The 18,803-nt window shown below is 44.7% G+C and overlaps 1 long non-coding RNA gene across 6 annotated transcripts; it reads right to left on the reverse strand.

The window, feature by feature from the left end:
- Window positions 1–4,841: 4,841 nt before the first annotated feature.
- On the reverse strand, window positions 4,842–8,690 carry LOC125514924. 6 transcript variants are annotated; one of them, XR_007286672.1, is made up of 5 exons: window positions 8,272–8,690; window positions 7,439–7,559; window positions 6,692–6,917; window positions 6,480–6,581; window positions 4,842–4,939 (listed from the first exon to the last, which is right to left on the reverse strand). It is a non-coding gene; the product is annotated as an uncharacterized LOC125514924 (long non-coding RNA). The 6 variants fall into 6 exon arrangements; XR_007286676.1 differs by having other exon boundaries at window positions 6,692–6,865; window positions 8,272–8,689; XR_007286673.1 differs by having other exon boundaries at window positions 7,439–7,525; window positions 8,272–8,688.
- Window positions 8,691–18,803: the final 10,113 nt, after the last annotated feature.

Raw genomic sequence — 18,803 nt, forward strand, 5'->3', positions numbered from 1 at the left:
CTTGCGATGCACCTAAATGGGGCTTAGAGATTAACCAGAGATTATTGTCTTATATGGGCCTGAGCCCATCCATAATCCAACACCATAGGAGTGGATTTTTTGCTCTCGGGCACCATGAAGCCCTTTACTTTCAAACATTAAAAAATCAACTGTTTTAAGTTTCAAACAAATCGGAAAAAAATACACAAGTACTTACAGATGTATACCTTAATGTGTGTGAAATTTCATCACGTAATATCTTTTTTATGTGACCTGTACAAAATCATGTGATTTTATAGTTAATAGTATATGTGTACGCGAATTTGTCATTTTTGTGTAGCTCGCATAAAAAAATATTCCATCATGAAAGTTGGCAGACAAATAGTATACATCCATATGTATATGTGTATTTTGTTGAGGTTTTTTAAACTTTGAATTTGAATTCTAAAGTTTTTAAATAAAGGGCTCTATGGAGCTCAAGCTCCATTATGGGTTTCTGCTATCAAACTGTGGTATTAAGAACAAACAGATCAACCCTAAAAAAGAGAACAAACAGATAGTGGCTGAGATGAGGCGCGGTGGATCTCAGTCCTTGCCGGCGCAGAGGGCTCCGTTTTCAGTTTTGTGTTTTAGTACTGGTAGGGTTTGCGTCCTGCTCAGGAGAGGCGATGTGGTGATGGCTTGCTGAAGATGGAATAAGATTCTCACCACCAAGCCCCTGCCCAGGGGTGCTTCTAGCTAGCATTGACGGAGGGTGTGTGGATGTTTGTCTCTGCCGAATCTCGCGGGATTCGGTCAGTGTTCGTCTATGTTCGTGTGTCTATATGTTGGATCCTTCTGATCTACGCTTTTTTTCATCGGTGGCGGTTGCTGTTTTGTTGTGCTGGTCCTCTGAGGCCTTGGCACGACGACTTTTCAACTATGTATTACAACAAGGTTTGTCCAGCTCTATGGACGAAGGGGCGATGATGGTAGTGTGTCCTCGGCTTGCTTTAAGGATCTTAATGTATTTTTATTCAATGTTTTTTATACTATCTTGACAGTTGATCAATAGATCGAAATTTTTACCACAAAGAAAAAGAAAGGAGACGAGCAGTGTTAATAATAAGCCAAAGCGAGCAAAAGAATGTCGTTCCTTTATTATGCCATGAAGAGAACTTGTTTAATTTATTTCAGTCGAATGCATGCCGATCGTTCATGCATGTAGTGGCTAGGCGGATAGATTGGTGCAGTTCTTGTAGCACATGCATGTAATGAGGTTGTGGCAACGACCGTTGTCGAAGCCCTCGGCCCTGCAGGGCCTGTTGCAGGAGCCTGCAATGACGCAAACGGTTCCGTCCACTGCCTGCTCAGCTGCTTTTCGCAGCCATGCGACCCCATTTTTTCTGCATTGATCCACAGATAATACGAATTAACCATCAGCTAAACTAATTTGGATCAGATTGATCCGGAGTTGTGTGGGGCGATGGTCTTCCTACCAGATGACAGGAGAAGCAGCATCACCAACGGCGGAGCCAGGAAATAAACATAAGGGGGGCCGAACATCAAGGACAACTCTAAAATGCAACTAAGACTGGCGGAATATATAGGAGTTGCCATTGAGTATAGCTAAATATGTACTATTATAACCGTAAGTGTTGATAATATAGACAAGATTTTTTTTAGATCAAAGGACACGGCCCCATTTTTATTATGAAAATGGAAATGGAGTCTTATCCTATAGAGACTAATCTCCAGGGTTTTTTATGTTGCAACCAATACTTTGAAACAAAACTATATCCACCAATGAATGTTGTGAATTAGGATACCAAAATGCAAGATCTTTCATATTGTACCAGTGTGGCTGCTTCCTGATGTGATCCAAAATACAAACTGAAGAGAATAGAACTAGCAAGATTTTTGTGTCTTCATCAAAACAAAACAAAAAGGATTTAGCCTCGTCCCAGATTTTGGCTTGGAAAAATAGAGTAGTTGAGACAGAAGGGAAACTACACGAGTGAGAAAGAAGCACACCTGGTGTGTCTGTGTTTGTGAACTGTAGAGTGTGGCTGTGGGAATGAGAGCAAAAGTCAAAATGGTTCTCAGTTTTCACCGATTGGGATCTTCTGTGAACAATACATGTATTTCATTTGCTAAAATGGTGTAGGTCACATAGCTCTAGGCATGTTTAATCAGGGGTCTTCAAACATTTTTTGCAGGTTGGGGGGAGCCGTGGCCCCTGCTGGTCCCCCCTGGCTCCGCCGTTGAGCATCACCACAGACAGGCATATGAAAGCCTTGCTGGTTCCCAGTAGTCCTTTAGCGGCGCTCTTCATGTACGGCGCCATATCGAAGAGGGGTAATGTGTGTTGCTTTTCCTAAATGAAACTGATGGGTGCGTGAGTATCTCCATGATCTGTATTTATAGCAAAATGCCAATGTTGACAAGATTATCTGGTGAGATATTAATGTGTCTCATCAGTGCTTATCCTAACGCATGGCTGGTGCCTTATCTGAACGCCTAATTTTAGACATGATTGATTGTATATGTCTTCTTTTTTGCAGGAAAAACAGGGTAGGTGTACAATAAAAATGGGGGATAGTTATTGTTTTTAGAGGAAGGTGTAAGATGCAAGAACCTTCAAATTAATAAAGCCAAATCAAGACATGAAAGTAGCGTAGATATTGACAACGGACTGAGGCCACACAAGAGCAAATCAAATAAGGATCGGAATTGCACATCCAATGCTAGGTAGTTGGTCGAGGTAGCAAATAGTAAAAGCTTCACATCCACGAACAGGAAAAAAGTTCCACATCCACTACTACGGAGTTCGCCGTGGTAGCTGACGAAGTTGCACATCCCATTGATAGGGAATAGTTTGGGATGGAGGTGTCATCTTCTATATCTAAATAGCTAGCCCCCACTAACATATTTCTCTCAACATGCAAGCATGCCACCTCATCATTTAACATGCATAAGGAAAGGTCCACCTCAACATGCAACTATTCATATTAAAAATCCACTACAACATGCATGCATGTAAAATTTCATTTTATTATGCTATTTACGTTTAATTCTTATATACTTTCAAAAACTATTGTTTCAAGAATTCATATTCCATATAATCAAAATCTCATTAAAATATTGCAAACATTCCCGCAACAACGTGTGGGGCATCATCTAGTTTGTGAAAACTGCATGTCCATGAGTATGAGGGAAAGTTGCACACCGACTGCCCGATAATTGCAAATCGACTGCTAGACAGTTGCACATAATGAGGACCAAATTGCACACACATAAATTCATTAAAATATATCCATATGAGATCTAGTTTTAAAGAGCACATCATGATGATTCCAACGGTGAATGCGGATCTTAATTTCGATGTTCGGTTTAAAAGTGATGACTTTAAAAGAAATTAAACTCGGATTAAATGCGTTCACACATATTAGCATCAGTGAAAACTGCACGTCCATGAGTAGGGGAAATATTCACACCGGCTACCAGATAGTTGCGCCAAACATTAACTAAATTGCACACAAAAATGTTTATCAAAACATACTCATGCGGGATCTATTTTCGAAGAGCACGGCGCGAGGATTCCAACATTGGAAATGGATTTTAATTTCGATGTTTGATCAAATATGGCCTTTTGAAAATTCTAAAATTTGAATTAAGTGCGTTCACATTCACATGAATACTTTTTCGATACCTTTTTCTTTCTTCCTATTCGCATGGTACTTTTCTAATATGGATTAGGGGGTAAAATATTTTCAAATATGCCCGGTTACTCCAGACGTCTAACGAGCGAACGGCCACCCGCTAGACGCGTCCTACTATAAAGCAGTGAGCCTATCGATGACGCTATCCGGCAAGGGACCAAACCATAAAGATAACGGTGTTGAGAACAAATAGATTATGGCTAAGATGAGCAATGTTAATCATAATAAAAATCGTGCAAAAGATTGCAGCACATTGGTACCGCCCTATCAAGCTGACAAGCTCCATTCCTTTATTACTAGATCGGTACCGTGCCTTGGCGCGGGGTGCCGGTCCCAACGATATTCTCAAGCAGGTAATAATCAAGTTTGTAGGAAGCATGCTTCGGCTCATATATTCAGATTTTTTGGTTCAAAAGAAAGAACAAACATTCACTTGTACAACATGAGAGGGCGAGTACTCAGAGCAGGAAAATAAAAAGAAAGCAAAAGCCAAACACAGTGGCGATAGAGATGGTAAAACATGGTACTACGGGTTCTTCTTCATGTGGAATGTGACCACTTTGTCAAAGAATTAGGGGCGCCGGTCCCAACGATATTCTCAAGCAGGTAATAATCAAGTTTGTAGGAAGCATGGTTCGGCTCATATATTCAGATTTTTTGGTTCAAAAGAAAGAACAAACATTCACTTGTACAACATGAGAGGGCGAGTACTCAGAGCAGGAAAATAAAAAGAAAGCAAAAGCCAAACACAGTGGCGATAGAGATGGTAAAACATGGTGCTACGGGTTCTTCTTCATGTGGAATGTGACCACTTTGTCAAAGAATTAGGGGCGCCGGTCCCAACGATATTCTCAAGCAGGTAATAATCAAGTTTGTAGGAAGCATGGTTCGGCTCATATATTCAGATTTTTTGGTTCAAAAGAAAGAACAAACATTCACTTGTACAACATGAGAGGGCGAGTACTCAGAGCAGGAAAATAAAAAGAAAGCAAAAGCCAAACACAGTGGCGATAGAGATGGTAAAACATGGTACTACGGGTTCTTCTTCATGTGGAATGTGACCACTTTGTCAAAGAATTATCATAACAGAGCCGGTCAACGACATGATCAAACATTAGTTTCTTTGCGCGTTCCTATAACAAAATGCAATCAACATGAAAATAACTTTAAACTGACTGAATATTATTTCATAAAACCAAATGGGCACTTCTCCAACACATGTTCTGCATATTCTAATTCTGATAAAGCCAAGTACAAACCTGAAATTATGGAAATAATATCAGTTTAAAAACATCCAGGAATGTAAGTTAACTAAAACGAATGTCAGTTTAGCTCAATGCTACAAATTGTAGAATTCACAAAAAAAAACTAAACACAAAAAGATATCTAATGCAGGAAATTGCTGAGCCAAAACATTTTGAGCCAGATAAAATAACTCTAAACTTTGTTTCTGTGACCTAGAACCCGAATATGTCAACGACCTGGACTGCAAGTTATGTGGCGAACCGGCCGGAAACCTTATCAAGCTCCATGATGCCGGCAACCTGCAAGCCAAAACGATGGATGTAGCAGCGGTGAGAGAGGGGGGGGGGGGGGGGGGGGGAGACAAACAAAGGGTCAACACAGGCACAAAGAGTCAGGACACACACACACACACACACATATATATAGAGAGAGAGAGGCCGAGGATTGAACAAATATTGAATTCTGTAGGCAAACACAAAGGCACAACATATGCAACATAACATCTCAAGTAAACCTATAGAAGTGACAGTGAGAAACTTAAAAAAAAAGGGAACAGGCTCATCAGGGGCTTGGGAGCGTTGATGTGAGGTCTTGACCTTGAGGGAAATTGTCCGTGTCCTAGAAGTACCTAAATGGATGAATAGAAAGAGTCACAATAAAGCAGAAGGCGACTAAAATGTCACAACAAAGCATGCTAAATTGTTGTCCACCAGGTCTTTCACAGGTTGTTATGTATTATATTTCCTTCCCATTAGTGTATAAGGTTGTGCACTAAGGTCACCAAGGTAAGAACATGCAGAAATTAAATCGAAGTTGGTCAGATACGCAAATAGCACCCTATATTAGTAAGCAAGAGGTGCATACTTCCATTTATCAGTAGATTTCAACATATGTATTTATATATATGTGCTAGTAAAAAACTATAAAATCATGTACTACATCAGTAAAATCGATACGATCCAACATAGCACATGCTGTGATAATATGCACAGCCGGTCGACATAGAACGTAACTCGTGCTTACCATCATTTAGATTAAAAAAGGACGGGGAAGCTACTACAACTTCCTGTACTGGTCATCTAATACAAATAAACAATGCAGGAAAAGCCTCTTTTACTTGGACCATACATAACAACAAGAGATGGTGACCGTGTAAAATAAATTACCGGCAGTGGAGATCAGTGACAATCGTGACACGTCACCATAAAAGCCATAAGCCCTCCCACACTCATCATACGTAAATACACAAGAACATAAGAAAATATATTTTTTAGGAAAAAAGTTCAAAAATACACATTTTTTGCTTGTGATGATATACATGCAGCAGTTAATGTATTATCCATAAAACAAAGAATGTATGCCTCGTATTAATCATCCTTTCACACATAACTTAACATGCAGCAAAAAGATTTAATCTATAGTTCAAGATTAATGAACGCAAAATGAGTGAGTCCTTTACAGTAAGGCAATTATTGATTATAATGGAGTGTGAAGACATCATATATTTACTTGATGGAAATTGCAGTCATGAAAAGCATAGAATGAGTCGAGTACCTTCTGGTTCGCCCAATTTGCCCGTGGTCATCAAAGGTGTTCTCGAGATCAAACAACCAAGTATGAACTCCCAGACTTCTGACCAAATAGCAGGGTGTACACCTTAAACCACAGAGAATAGAGAGCCGGCCATGTTAGAGATTATATAAGGAGAGGTAGGCAAAAAAGTAATGGTCTTAAAATAAAATGAGGGATGTCTCAGATATCTTTACCCTTGTCAGAATCCAGTTTAGAACATAGGGAATATTTAGGGAGCCTTGTTGCAGAAATATAGCATGCCATTTTCAATCACCCAATGTTTTTGAAGCTGAAACTGAACCGATTGGCACTATTGATTTAGCACACTTCTCAGAGATTTGAATCCTTCCCATGGCGCCTCATTCCAACTGTACGCATACCCATGCCAAATTGATCTCATTTGTAGGAGAGGGGGAATAACTGGAGAACATTTGAGTAAGTCAGGAGCCTCAGGTTCAGATGCCAATGAGGACGAATTGAGCATGCCAACCACTATATTCACATAATAAGATGAACTCACGTCGCACCAAGCATCGAGTTGTGCATAATGCTTATTAAAACAAAAGAAATATACTTCGCGGGAAGCAACATCGATTAATTACATTCTGAAATATGTTGCTCTAACATCCAGGAGTGAATCCTAGATTGCTTAAGCTAAAATACACACAGTATTCTAGTTCAGTTCGACTGCTGGTTTGTTGGCAGTATATCCATTACAAACAATCGCTTCCATTCTATTTTAGATTTGTTGGCAATGACCAAATATTCACAGAATTCCCTCAGAGAAACACTACAATATACTAATCTTAAAACAGCTTCTGCCAAATAAATTCTAAACCTCATCTAGCAACATATTTGTGCATTGCAACTGAAAGTTCGTTTAGAAAATTAGATCCCTAGAAGAATCAACTCGTAGGTGTGCAAGACGTATCTCAGCTGACCTATGCAAGTGCTTGCAGGCAACTGTTAGTGGAGCCAGCAGAACCTGGTGAACCATGAACCTGAAGCTCTTTGTCAGCCATTGCGACCTGAAAGAAATTCCTCATGATTTTCTTGCAATTCCTATAGACAATCCCTGGATCAATAAAGCTCACTCTGATTTGCTAAAAGAATAATTTACTTTATTCCTGTTTATATGTTTTGCTTACTCAGCCTAAATCAGTAGCTTTAAAATTTATTTGTGGTCTCAGTAAATTATACACCAACAATGAACTGCTATATACCACCTCTGAAACGTCTAAAACATGTTTCAAATCTGTCTCAGTTGTTCCTATTGAAGAACTGGCTACCAGCTGTCTTATTTCAAGCACCTGCAGTTCGTAGAGAAAAACAAAAGATATCCTGCCTAATGGCAGAAGGACCAACCATCCACGGAGTAGTGGTCAGGTGACCATAGTCAAACAATTCACGTACATAGTCTAAAGGCCTGTGTGGTTTTCGTGCACCAGGATATAAGAACTTCAAAAGGATATATCTACATAACCAGTGCAATGGTCCAGCCAAAGGTACATGACAACAAAAGCTCGTTACACACACTACCTACGAAGCACCTGGTACACATCATACATACGAACAGGATATAACTAACTACAAGGCTAGCAGCAGCAGCTGTTCCTGAAATAGATCACAAGACCTAACTTGTGCATGCGTCTACACACATCATGATCAGGGAGGGAACCAAGCCTACCAAATCGGAACACATCAGGGATTGAGAGAGAGAGAGAGGAGAAGAAGAAGGAGAAGAAGAAGAAGCATAGGGGACGGGGGAGGAGACCTTGATATGGTGCATCCATGGCGGCGGCGGTGTGGTCCGAGGTTGATGGTCGCGTCCAGCTCGACGGCGGCGCGGATCCAGAAGCCCTCGCCGTGGCTGTGGCCGTGGCAGATCTGGCCGCCACCTAGGGAGAGGCCGGCGGTAGGGGGAGGGAGAGGGCGCGGTGGTTGGGCGCCGGCTAGAAGGTGGAAGGAGGAGGAGGGCGCGGCGGCGGCGGCTGCCGAAGGCTCCTCCTAGGCGCGTCTCCTCCGCCTGCGGCGCCGGCAGACTGCGGCCGCATCTGGGTCAGACGGCGACAAAGAGGAGATGGAGGCGGCCAGCGTCTCCATCCTACGAGATGGCTGGCGGTGACGACTGCGAGAGGGGTGGAGCGAGTGGGAGATGACGGGGCGAAGGGGAGGATGGCTGGCGGCGACGACTGCGAGAGAGAGAGAGACATGCGGGAGAGAAGCGAGGAGAGGTCGAACCCTAGGCGTCTCTTCGATCGGGGAGGAGGCAGCGAGAGGCAGCGAACCGGGAAAGGGCACGTTCCACCGGCCTATGGAAATCCCAATATTGCCCTCGGCGGGGTGCTGTATTAACCGGCGGTGGCAGCAGATATTTACCGCGAAGTGAAACTATTCATTGCTACAGGGACTCGGTTATGATCCGGTGGCCCAAATCATCTGAAGGCTCGATCCGACGGCTAGAATCGCATCAGGAAAACGGATCGGACGGCCAGAATCCACTAAACTCTGAGAGCGCCCGGGAGTCACTGGATCTCTTATTTCTCGATGCCATGAAGATAACCTCTTAATTTATTCAGCCGGAACACATGCCGGTCTATCATGCATGGAGTGGCATATACATATGGCTACATGTATACTAGGTCGGTGCAGTTTCTGTAGCAGATGCATGTAAAGAGGTTGTCACAATGGCCGTTGTCGAAGCCCTCGGCCCTGCAGGGCCTGTTGCACGTGCCTCTCCGGACGCATGGCGTTCCGTCCCACGTCGTGCTATTTTGCTTTTCGCAGCCATGCGACCCCATTTTTTCTGCATCCATCCACAGACAACACGAATTAACCATGCATCAACTAAACTAATTTGAATCAGTCTGACCACGAGATGTTTTGGGAGATGGTCTTCCTACCAGATGACAGGACAAGCAGCATCACCAGCCACAGGCATGTAAAAGCCTTGGTGGTTCCCAGTGGTCCTTTAGCAGCGTTCTTTATGTATGATGCCATATCGAAGAGGTAATGTGTGTTTGTTTTTTCTAAATGAAACTGATGGGTGTGGGAGTATATCCATGATCTGTATTTATAGCAAAATGTCAACGTTGACACGATTATTGGTGAGATATCAATGTGTCTCATCAATGCTTATCCTAACGTCTAGCTAGTTTTAATTTCAATTCTAAACATGGTTGGTGCCTTATCTGAACGCCTAATTTTAGACATGATTGATTGCCCATGTCTTTCTTTTGCGGGGAAAACGGGGTAGTAGTGTTGGAAATATTAGCACTTTCTCGATTAATCTAATCCACGAGTAAACAGTAAACATGGCAAATATGGTATGCATCTCATACCGATACCTACACATGTGAGCACGTATAGTACATAGAACCGAAACATCTATGAACATCATATATACGGCTAGCACATGAACGAGTAAATATGGGATGAACGAGTCATACCCTCTGGTTGGCCAGGCCAACGCGGCGGCGGCGGCGGCGGCAGCCTCGGCATCGGTCGAGGCCTTCTTCTTAGCGGCTTCGTCGTCAGCCATGGAGTCGATGCAGGGGAAGTAGTGGAAGTAGAAGCGGTCGGTGAAGGGGACGGATCGGGAGCAGTCGCGTCGAGACGCTCCTCAAAAAACCTTATTACTGTTCTCCCGGGCAGGATCTCAAATGACAGGGTTCTGGAGGCACCTGCTCTCCCGACCAACCGTGCACGCGGTCGTTGGGATGGAATCGCCGGAAGCAGCACAATGAGAGGAACAGTAGATGACGACTAGGGTTGTGCGAGAGGGAGTGAGTGAACTGAGTTAGGGTTCACTCCACTGGCCAGCGCCTTCTTATATAGGCCGTCGGGTAGATGGGCCTAGGCTCAGGCCCACGATCGAGTCCGCGAATAGCCCACGGTCCAACGTCTCGGACAGTGGCACTTCTATAAGCGACTCGTTAATTAATCCGAGATTAATTAACCATTCCTGACCGGCAAAAATAACCTTCAGCTCGGCTCAGTCCCGCAACCCGCGGCACGCGCACGTCGTGACGAGGCGAGGCGAGGCGGGGCGGGCGGCGGCGGAGGAGGAGCACGCGTGTACAACTCCTATTCCCAAGCCCCCAATAACAAGTGATGGAGCGGCCCTTATAAAGAGGTATCACTCTTCTTACTGTAGCAGTATGGTACTAAACTTTTCACACTTTCCACCACTTGCCATACACATGCATGGGCCTTAGAGATTAACCAGGGATTATTGTCTTATATGGGCCTAAGCCCATCCATAATCCAACAACCCCCCACCAGATCTCGAGGCACATAAGTTTTTCAACTGTTCCAAACAATGTTTGATATACCAGAACTTTCAGTGGAGATTGTTAAGTTGAACTTCCACCTAGAGCAATAGGATTAGACTTCTTCACAACTGAATAATGGACTATGCCTTGAATTGTTAGTTTGGAGTGCAGAAGTTTCGCCTATTGTCAGCTGATACGTGGCTGCCAAAGGCTAAACCCCACGGGTGGACCTTATTAGTCATACTCCGTACCTTCTCATGAGCTTCCTAGAGATCACCCAATCTCATAGACTGTGACTAGCAGTCGGACTCACATAGGTGTGTTCCTCCAAAGAATGTTCTGTAGGTTAGCATCCTGCTTACATAAGCTTTGGAACACATTAAGACAAAAGTTAGACTGCCTTACAGAATTGAGAGTATTATTACATCTCGGACGGAGTGGATTAATTAAGGATACTCTCCTTAGTTGACCATTGGATTGTTTTCCCAAGTCCTAATTCACGGGATCTCCGATCACATAGGTTGGGTTACCCCCATGGCAACTTACGTGGGCCTCATACCCATCTCCCTCGATGCATTTTCTATCACAATCCCTGATAGCCCTTTCGTAAAAGGGCCTGCCAGATTCTTAGCCGTTTGGATATAAAACAACGCTATCACTACGGAGTTTCTTGATTTTCTGACAAATTTTAATCTTCTTCTTACGTGCTTTGTGGATTTCATGTTGTCCTTTGAACTCTTAGCCTTGGCAGTCACAATTTGATTGTCACAGTTCATAAGGACAGCAGGTACTGGTTTATCAACCACCGGCAAATCCATCAAAAGCTCTCGAAGTCATTCTGCTTCGACGCATGATGTGTGTAATGTTGTGAGTTCTGCTTCCATAGTCGATCTCGTTAAGATCGTCTGCTTGCAAGACTTCCAGGAAACAGCACCACCACCAAGTGTGAAGACATATCCACTTGTTGCTTTCATCTCATCAGTATCAGATATCCAATTCGAATCACTATACCCCTCAAGTACCGTCGGGTACCCAAAATAGTGAATTCCGTAGTTCACAATACCTTGCAAGTAACGCATCACTCGCTCAACAGTATGCCAATGCACATCTCCCGGATTGGAAAGAAACCAGCTCAGTTCGCACACAGCAAGTGAGATGTCAGGACGAGTAGAACAAGCTAGGTACATCAGTGGACCAACCACTTGAGAATATCTCAATTGGTCTACAGCCGTGCCTTCGAACTTACGAATCCGCATGCTAGGATCATATGGTGTTGCAGAAGGTTTGCACTCCGAATATCCAAAACGGCTCAAAATCTTCTCAACATAGTGGGATTTCAAAAGTGTAATTCCACCCTCAGTATTTCTTAGTAGCTTGATGTTCAAGATAACATCAGCCACACCCATGTCTTTCATCTCAAAGTTATGAGATAGAAAAGCCTTGACCTCCTCAATGACGTTGAGGTGTGTCCCAAATATCATTATGTCATCGACATACAAACACGGTATAACTCCTTCGCCCCCACCATAGCAATAGTATACACATTTGTCCGCTTCGTTAACAACAAAGCCAACAGATGTCGGAGAAGTGTTGAACTTCTCATGCCATGGCTTAGGCACTTGTTTCAGGCCATACAAAGATTTCACTAGCTTGCACACCTTTCTTTCCTGACCATTTACTACAAAGCCATCTGGTTGTTCCATGTAAATTTCCTCGTCTAGCTCTCCGTTGAGGAAAGCCGTCTTAACGTCCATCTAATGAACGAGAAGATCATGCGAGGCAGCCAATGCAAGTAACACTCGAATGGTTGTCAGTCTAGCCACAGGTGAGTAAGTATCAAAGAAATCCTCTTCTTCTTTTTGGGTATAACCCTTGGCCACAAGCCTAGCCTTGTACTTCTCAACAGTACCATCGGGCCTAAGCTTCTTCTTGAACACCCACTTACATCCCAATGGTTGGCAACCATAAGGATGATCAGTGATCTCCCATGTCCCATTTTCCAAGATGGAATCCATTTCACTACGGACCGCATCCTTCAAGTAGTCAGCATCCGAAGATGCATAAGCTTATGAAATGGAACTGGGAGTGTTGTCATCCACGAGGTACATGAGGAAATCATCGCCAAAAGACTTTTCAGTCCTTTGTCTCTAGCTCCTAACAGGAGCTTCCTCGTCATCCTCCATGGAACTTTCATCACTTTTGTGTTCATAGAATTCCATCGGAATGGCGAGTTCAGGAGTCTCATCAGATTCCAGTCTAGAAGTGCTTTGCATATCTCTCATGGGGAAAATATCCTCAAAGAATGTAGCACCCTTAGACTCTATAATTGTACCGACCTTCTGGTCAGGTACTGTTGGGGATATAACTATTGAGTATAAACCGCCCAGGATGGGTTGGGTTACACTCATAGTGGTTTGCTTATATTGAAGCCCATGAAGATAAGGAATATGGCGCTTTACAAAGGAGATTAACAAGAAGGCCCAAAGCCCAAAGGCGGATTAGGGCCCGTAGATGTAAACCGCCATATGGTGTATGACTTGTGTTGTAAGACAGGAAAGGGTAGAAACCGAGCCGGACATGTTTATGAGCCGGCCGGGATTCTGTGAACCACCGTGCATCAACCTATGTATATAAAGGGACGACCCGGCGGCGGTTTAGGGACAAGAAACAACCGATCGAGAGCCAGGCAAAGCGTATTCGCTCCCTGGTCATCGAAACCCTAGCAATTCCACCACAACTGGATTAGGCTTTTACGTTCACCGCAAGGGGCCAAACCAGTATAAACTCCTTGTGTCCTTTGTCCCGCTTTAACCTCTTTAAGCTAACTACGTTGTGATGGCTCCATGACTAAGTCCTCACATTAGGACATCTGCCATGACAAAACCACGATAGTTGGCGCCCATCATGGGGCTATCACACGATGGTTTCAAGTTCTTGGAGGGCAGCTTCGAAGGGCTCAAGGGATACGCTGTGGGCCGGATGACCAAGAGTCGTCACGGCAAGCTCTACATCGACGATGCAGGCTGGGGCCCCGAGGCCGGTTCAATTGAGTACAGGTATCAGGTCCCCTTCGGCGGTATTCACATTTTCATTGGCAAGATCGGCGAACTGGGCCCTGAGCCGGACATCTACACCGACATCATCGAAACGGCTCAGGGTGCGAGATCTGCCTGGGTTCAGCCTACCATGAAGCGTGCCTTCGTGGGAGTTGTCCATGGGGCGGAATATGAGGATAGATCGGTATCTGGTGGTGAAACCATCATTTTCTCTGATGGCGATTCATCTACCGGAGAGACCGAGTCATTGTACCAACTGCAAGATGGCCGGTTTGGGGGCTGTTCCGATGGCGACAGTTGGCGCTCCTTCGATCCGCCGAGCCGAGTTGCGATCTTCATGGCCGGTACACAGTCAGCGCAACATCTTTCAACAGCAGCGGCAATGATCTCCGGTTCAGCGGCGGTGACAGCAGCGGGGGCAGGAGGCCCTGCGCAACCGCCGGCTCAGGTTCTGTCCGATTTATTCGACACTTTGGCAACCCTGCTGGCAGCTGAAGTTAACGTGGCGGATCAGGATCAGCATAACGCAGAAGTTGCAAAGGTGAAGGATCAGATAGCTCAAGCCAAGGCAGACCTGGTAGCTGAGAACACCAGGATGGCTGCAGAGCGGGCCGAGTTGGATGCACAGGCGTATCGGCTTATGTTGGATCAGAACGCGTCAAATAATGTAATGAGGAGAAGGTATCGGTCTCGCCTGCCTCCAGTTTATGAGGCAAGGAATATCTTTAACACACCAGGAGCAGGAACTAGTAACCAGCTAGTGGTAAACCGGGTAGAAGCACCTGGAACGGGGGCACCGGTTCAGCCACGCGCAATGGATCCGCCTCGTCAGAATGTCCCGTCACAACACATGTCAACGCCTCCGGGTCACTACTCCAACCCCTTGGATAACATAGTCGCCGCCGCCTCACGATTGGCGGCCCTCCCGGTCGAAGGTGAGTCCCCCGTAGCGGTTGAGATGCGACGGGCTAGGGAGCTCCTTCAGACAGCTTTGACTCAGCAGCAGGCTTATTCGTACAGCCGTGATAACCCACAAGTATAGGTGTAGGATCGAAAGTATGTCTAGAGGGGGGTGATTAGACTACTTGACCAAATAAAACTTAACCTTTTCCCAATTTTAGTTCTTGGCAGATTTTAGCTAATCTAGGACAAGTCAAGCAATCATCACATAATTCAAGCAAGCATGTAAAGAGTTTATAGGCAGCGGAAAGTAAAGCATGCAACTTGCGAGAATGTAAAGGGAAGGGTTTGGAGAATTCAAACGCTATTGGAGACACGGATGTTTTTCCCGTGATTCGGATAGGTGGTGCTATCCTACATCCACGTTGATGGAGACTTCAACCCACGAAGGGTAACGGTTGCGCGAGTCCACACAGGGCTCCACCCACGAAGGGTCCCCGAAGAAGCAACCACCCACAAAGGGTCCACGAAGAAGCAACCTTGTCTATCCCACCATGGCCATCGCCCACACAGGACTTGCCTCACTAGCGGTAGATCTTCACGAGTAGGCGATCTCCTTGCCCTTACAAACTCCTTGGTTCAACTCCACAATCTTGTCGGAGGCTCCCAAGTGACACCTAGCCAATCTAGGAGACACCACTCTCCAAGAAGTAACAAATGGTGTGTAGGTAATGAACTCCTTGCTCTTGTGCTTCAAATGATAGTCTCCCCAACACTCAACTCTCTCTCATAGGATTTGGATTTGGTGGAAAGAAGATTTGAGTGGAAAGCAACTTGGGAAGGCTAGAGATCAAGATTCATATGGTAGGAATGGAATGTCTTGGTCTCAACACATGAGTAGAGGTGGTTCTCTCTCAGAACATATGAGTTGGAATGATGTGTGTGTTCTGATGACTCTCTCTCTGAATGAGAAGAAGGTGGAGGGGTATATATAGCCTCCACACAAAATCCAACCGTTACACAGTTTTCCTATATCGGTGGGACCGAATCAATAAACTCGGTCGGACCGAAAATGTAAACCTAGTGACCGTTAGTGATTTTCGGTGGGACTGATATGCAACTCGGTAGGACCGATATGGTTAGGGTTTGGGCATAACGTAATCTCGGTGAGACCGATTACACAAACTCGGTGAGACCGAATTTGGTAATTAGCAAACCAGAGAGTTGGTCAGGCAAACTCGGTGGGACCGATTTGCTCTTTCGGTGGGACCGAGTGGAACTCGGTGAGACCAAAAAGTTACAAAGGGGAAACACTGAGTTTACATTGCAATCTCGGTGGGACCGATTCGCTCTTTCGGTGGGACCAAAAAGTTACGAAAGGGAAACAGAGAGTTTGCAACCCCATCTCGGTGAGACCGAGATCCTTATCGGTAGAACCGAATTGCTAGGGTTTGGCAGTGGCTAATGACAAGTGAAACTTCGGTGGCGCCGGATAGGAAGAATCGGTAGGACCGAGTTTGGCTTAGGGTTTAGGTCATATGTGGATATGGGAATGTAGTTGAGGATTTTGGAGCATATCATTAAGCACATGAAGCAAGAGGCTCATTAAGCAACACCTCATCCCTCCTTAATAGTATTGGCTTTTCCTAAAGACTCAATGTGATCTTGGATCACTAAAATATAAAATGAAGAGTCTTGAGCTTTTGAGCTTGAGCCAATCCTTTGTCCTTAGCATTTTGAGGGTTCCACTTTCACATCCATGCCATGCCAATCATTGAGCTTTCCTGAAATAATCATCTTGGAATAGCATTAGCTCAATGAGCTATATGTTGTTATGAATTACCAAAACCACCTAGGGATAGTTGCACTTTCAATCTCCCCCTTTTTGGTAATTGATGACAACATATAGATCAAAGCTTCGACAAAAGATAATAATCATGAAATATATCGTTGCTTTGAGAAGTATGTGATAAGTAAGAGCTCCCCCTAAATTTGTGCATATTTAAAATTTGCTTTGGACTGCAAATGCACAAAGAGTTAGAGTCATGGGTTATTCTTCCATGTCACATACATCTTGGTGGAGCGCTCAAAATGATAAGAATGAAATACATGCACTCATCACCAAGAATAATGAATGATCACATAAGATAGATAAGATAATAGCATTAAGCAAGCATTAAGTGTAGCTTATGATCAAACACATGATCATCAATGTCTCATGAATAATGACGTAGTATCTCAAAAGCACACAAAAGCAAACAAGTGTTCGAAAAACCACCAAATAAAGCAAGAGAGAAAAGCAACACACTCTCTCTCGAAGCCTATGATCTATACATCTTCTCCCCCTTTGGCAACAAGTTACCAAAAAGTTCCTAGAAAATGCATAGCACTAGATCGACGCTCAGGCTTGATCTTCAGGTGGTGGTGGAGTCCGGATCACTCCAAGGACGAAGGCTTCGGTAGATGCTGAAGTAGTCGCTGGAGTTGGAGCAGAAGTAGATGCTGGAGCTGGTGGAACTGAGGCTGTAGCTGGTGCTGAAGTGGTGGCTCTGGTGTCAGCAACTGGCACGGCAGATGACCTCGGGCCTCGTGGCACTCTGGCAAAGGTATGAGTGGTAGTCCTGCCTCTCCTCTCCTGCATGTCATCCTGGAGCTGCTCCACTGCAGACTGAACTTCTATTACCTTGACATCCAAGTCATAGAACTTCTGTTCCATGATTCTCTCTAGGCTCTGCTGATTCTGAGTGAGAGTGGCCAGACTTTGCTCAATCCTCAGCGTGGATGCAATCAAGTAACCGAGCTGCTCTTGTTTGGTCTTCAAGAAGTATTCAGATGCCTCCTCTTGGGTAGGCATCTTGGCAGCTTTCTCCTTCCTTGCCTTCTCCTTCTTTGCAAATGCTTGGGCAGATGATGGCTCATTCTCTGTCATCACAACTTCATTGTTCTCAAAATCTGGACGGATGGGCAGGTGTTCCTTGTCCAATAGATATATGCCTGTGCCCATCTTTGAGTTGATGATCTCCTGAATTTGAGGGGCATATCTGCAGCTCCTCTTCTGATCTGCTGCAGTCCTCTTGATAGTTTCCACTATGAGGCTCATCACCTTGAACTTCTGAGGCACATCAAACACATGTAGCAAGTTGATAGCATGGCCTCTGATCATCTTGTGATCTCCAGACTTAGGCAATAATGTGTGCCTTAGTATCCAATTGATCGTCGGGAGCCCTGACAGAAGGTAATGCACAGAGCCAAACTTGAAGGTATCAAGTGCTTCATTTGGGATCTCCTTGTACATATTTGACATTGAGTTGTGATCCATCTTCTTCTTGGCATAGATATCCAAGTCATCATCTTGCTCCTCTGGGGCATTTATGATCTGTGCCCACTCAGCAACTGTGGATTGGTACCTTGTACCCTCAGACATCCATGTGATCCTCCCATCTGGATAAAAGTGAGCCGTGGAGTAGAATTGCATGATCAGTTCCTTGTTCCACTTTGTGAGCTTCTGCCCAACAAAGTCAGCTACTCCACAAGCATGAAAGCTGTCATATACTCTTGGGTAGTGTTCCTCCTTCTCCTTCATGTAGGTCCAGTCAACCCATCTCATGTCACAGACAATTGGCTTCTTATCTAGCAAAACAGTCTCATAGAAATCATGCTGCTCCTTGGTGTGAAACCTGTAGTCCACGGCAGTCCTTCTCCTTGAAGCATATGGGTCTGCTTCTCTCCATTTCCTCAGGCCTGAATCTCTTCTAAGCTTCATGTCTTCAGCCACAGGATGAGCATCGTTGTGGTCTGGGATCTTGGGCTTTAGCTTCCTTAGGACATTTTCTTCCTCATCCTCAGCAACAGTCTCAGGCACTGGGGCCTTGTTCTTCTCAGCTGCAGGAATGCTTCTTGTATTTCTCTTAGGTTTTGACTTGGAGGCAGCTTTGGGCTTAGATGCAGTAGCCCCTGACCTTATGGCATCACCCATTAGCTTGGGTGCCTTGGGCGCTGGTGCAGCTGCCTCTTCTTCCTCTTCCTGTTCCATGATGGAAGCTTTGCCAAGCACCCTAGCCACAGTCTTCTTCACC

This window comes from Triticum urartu, chromosome 6, assembly GCF_003073215.2.
Source record: "Triticum urartu cultivar G1812 chromosome 6, Tu2.1, whole genome shotgun sequence".
Taxonomy (NCBI): Eukaryota; Viridiplantae; Streptophyta; class Magnoliopsida; order Poales; family Poaceae; genus Triticum; species Triticum urartu.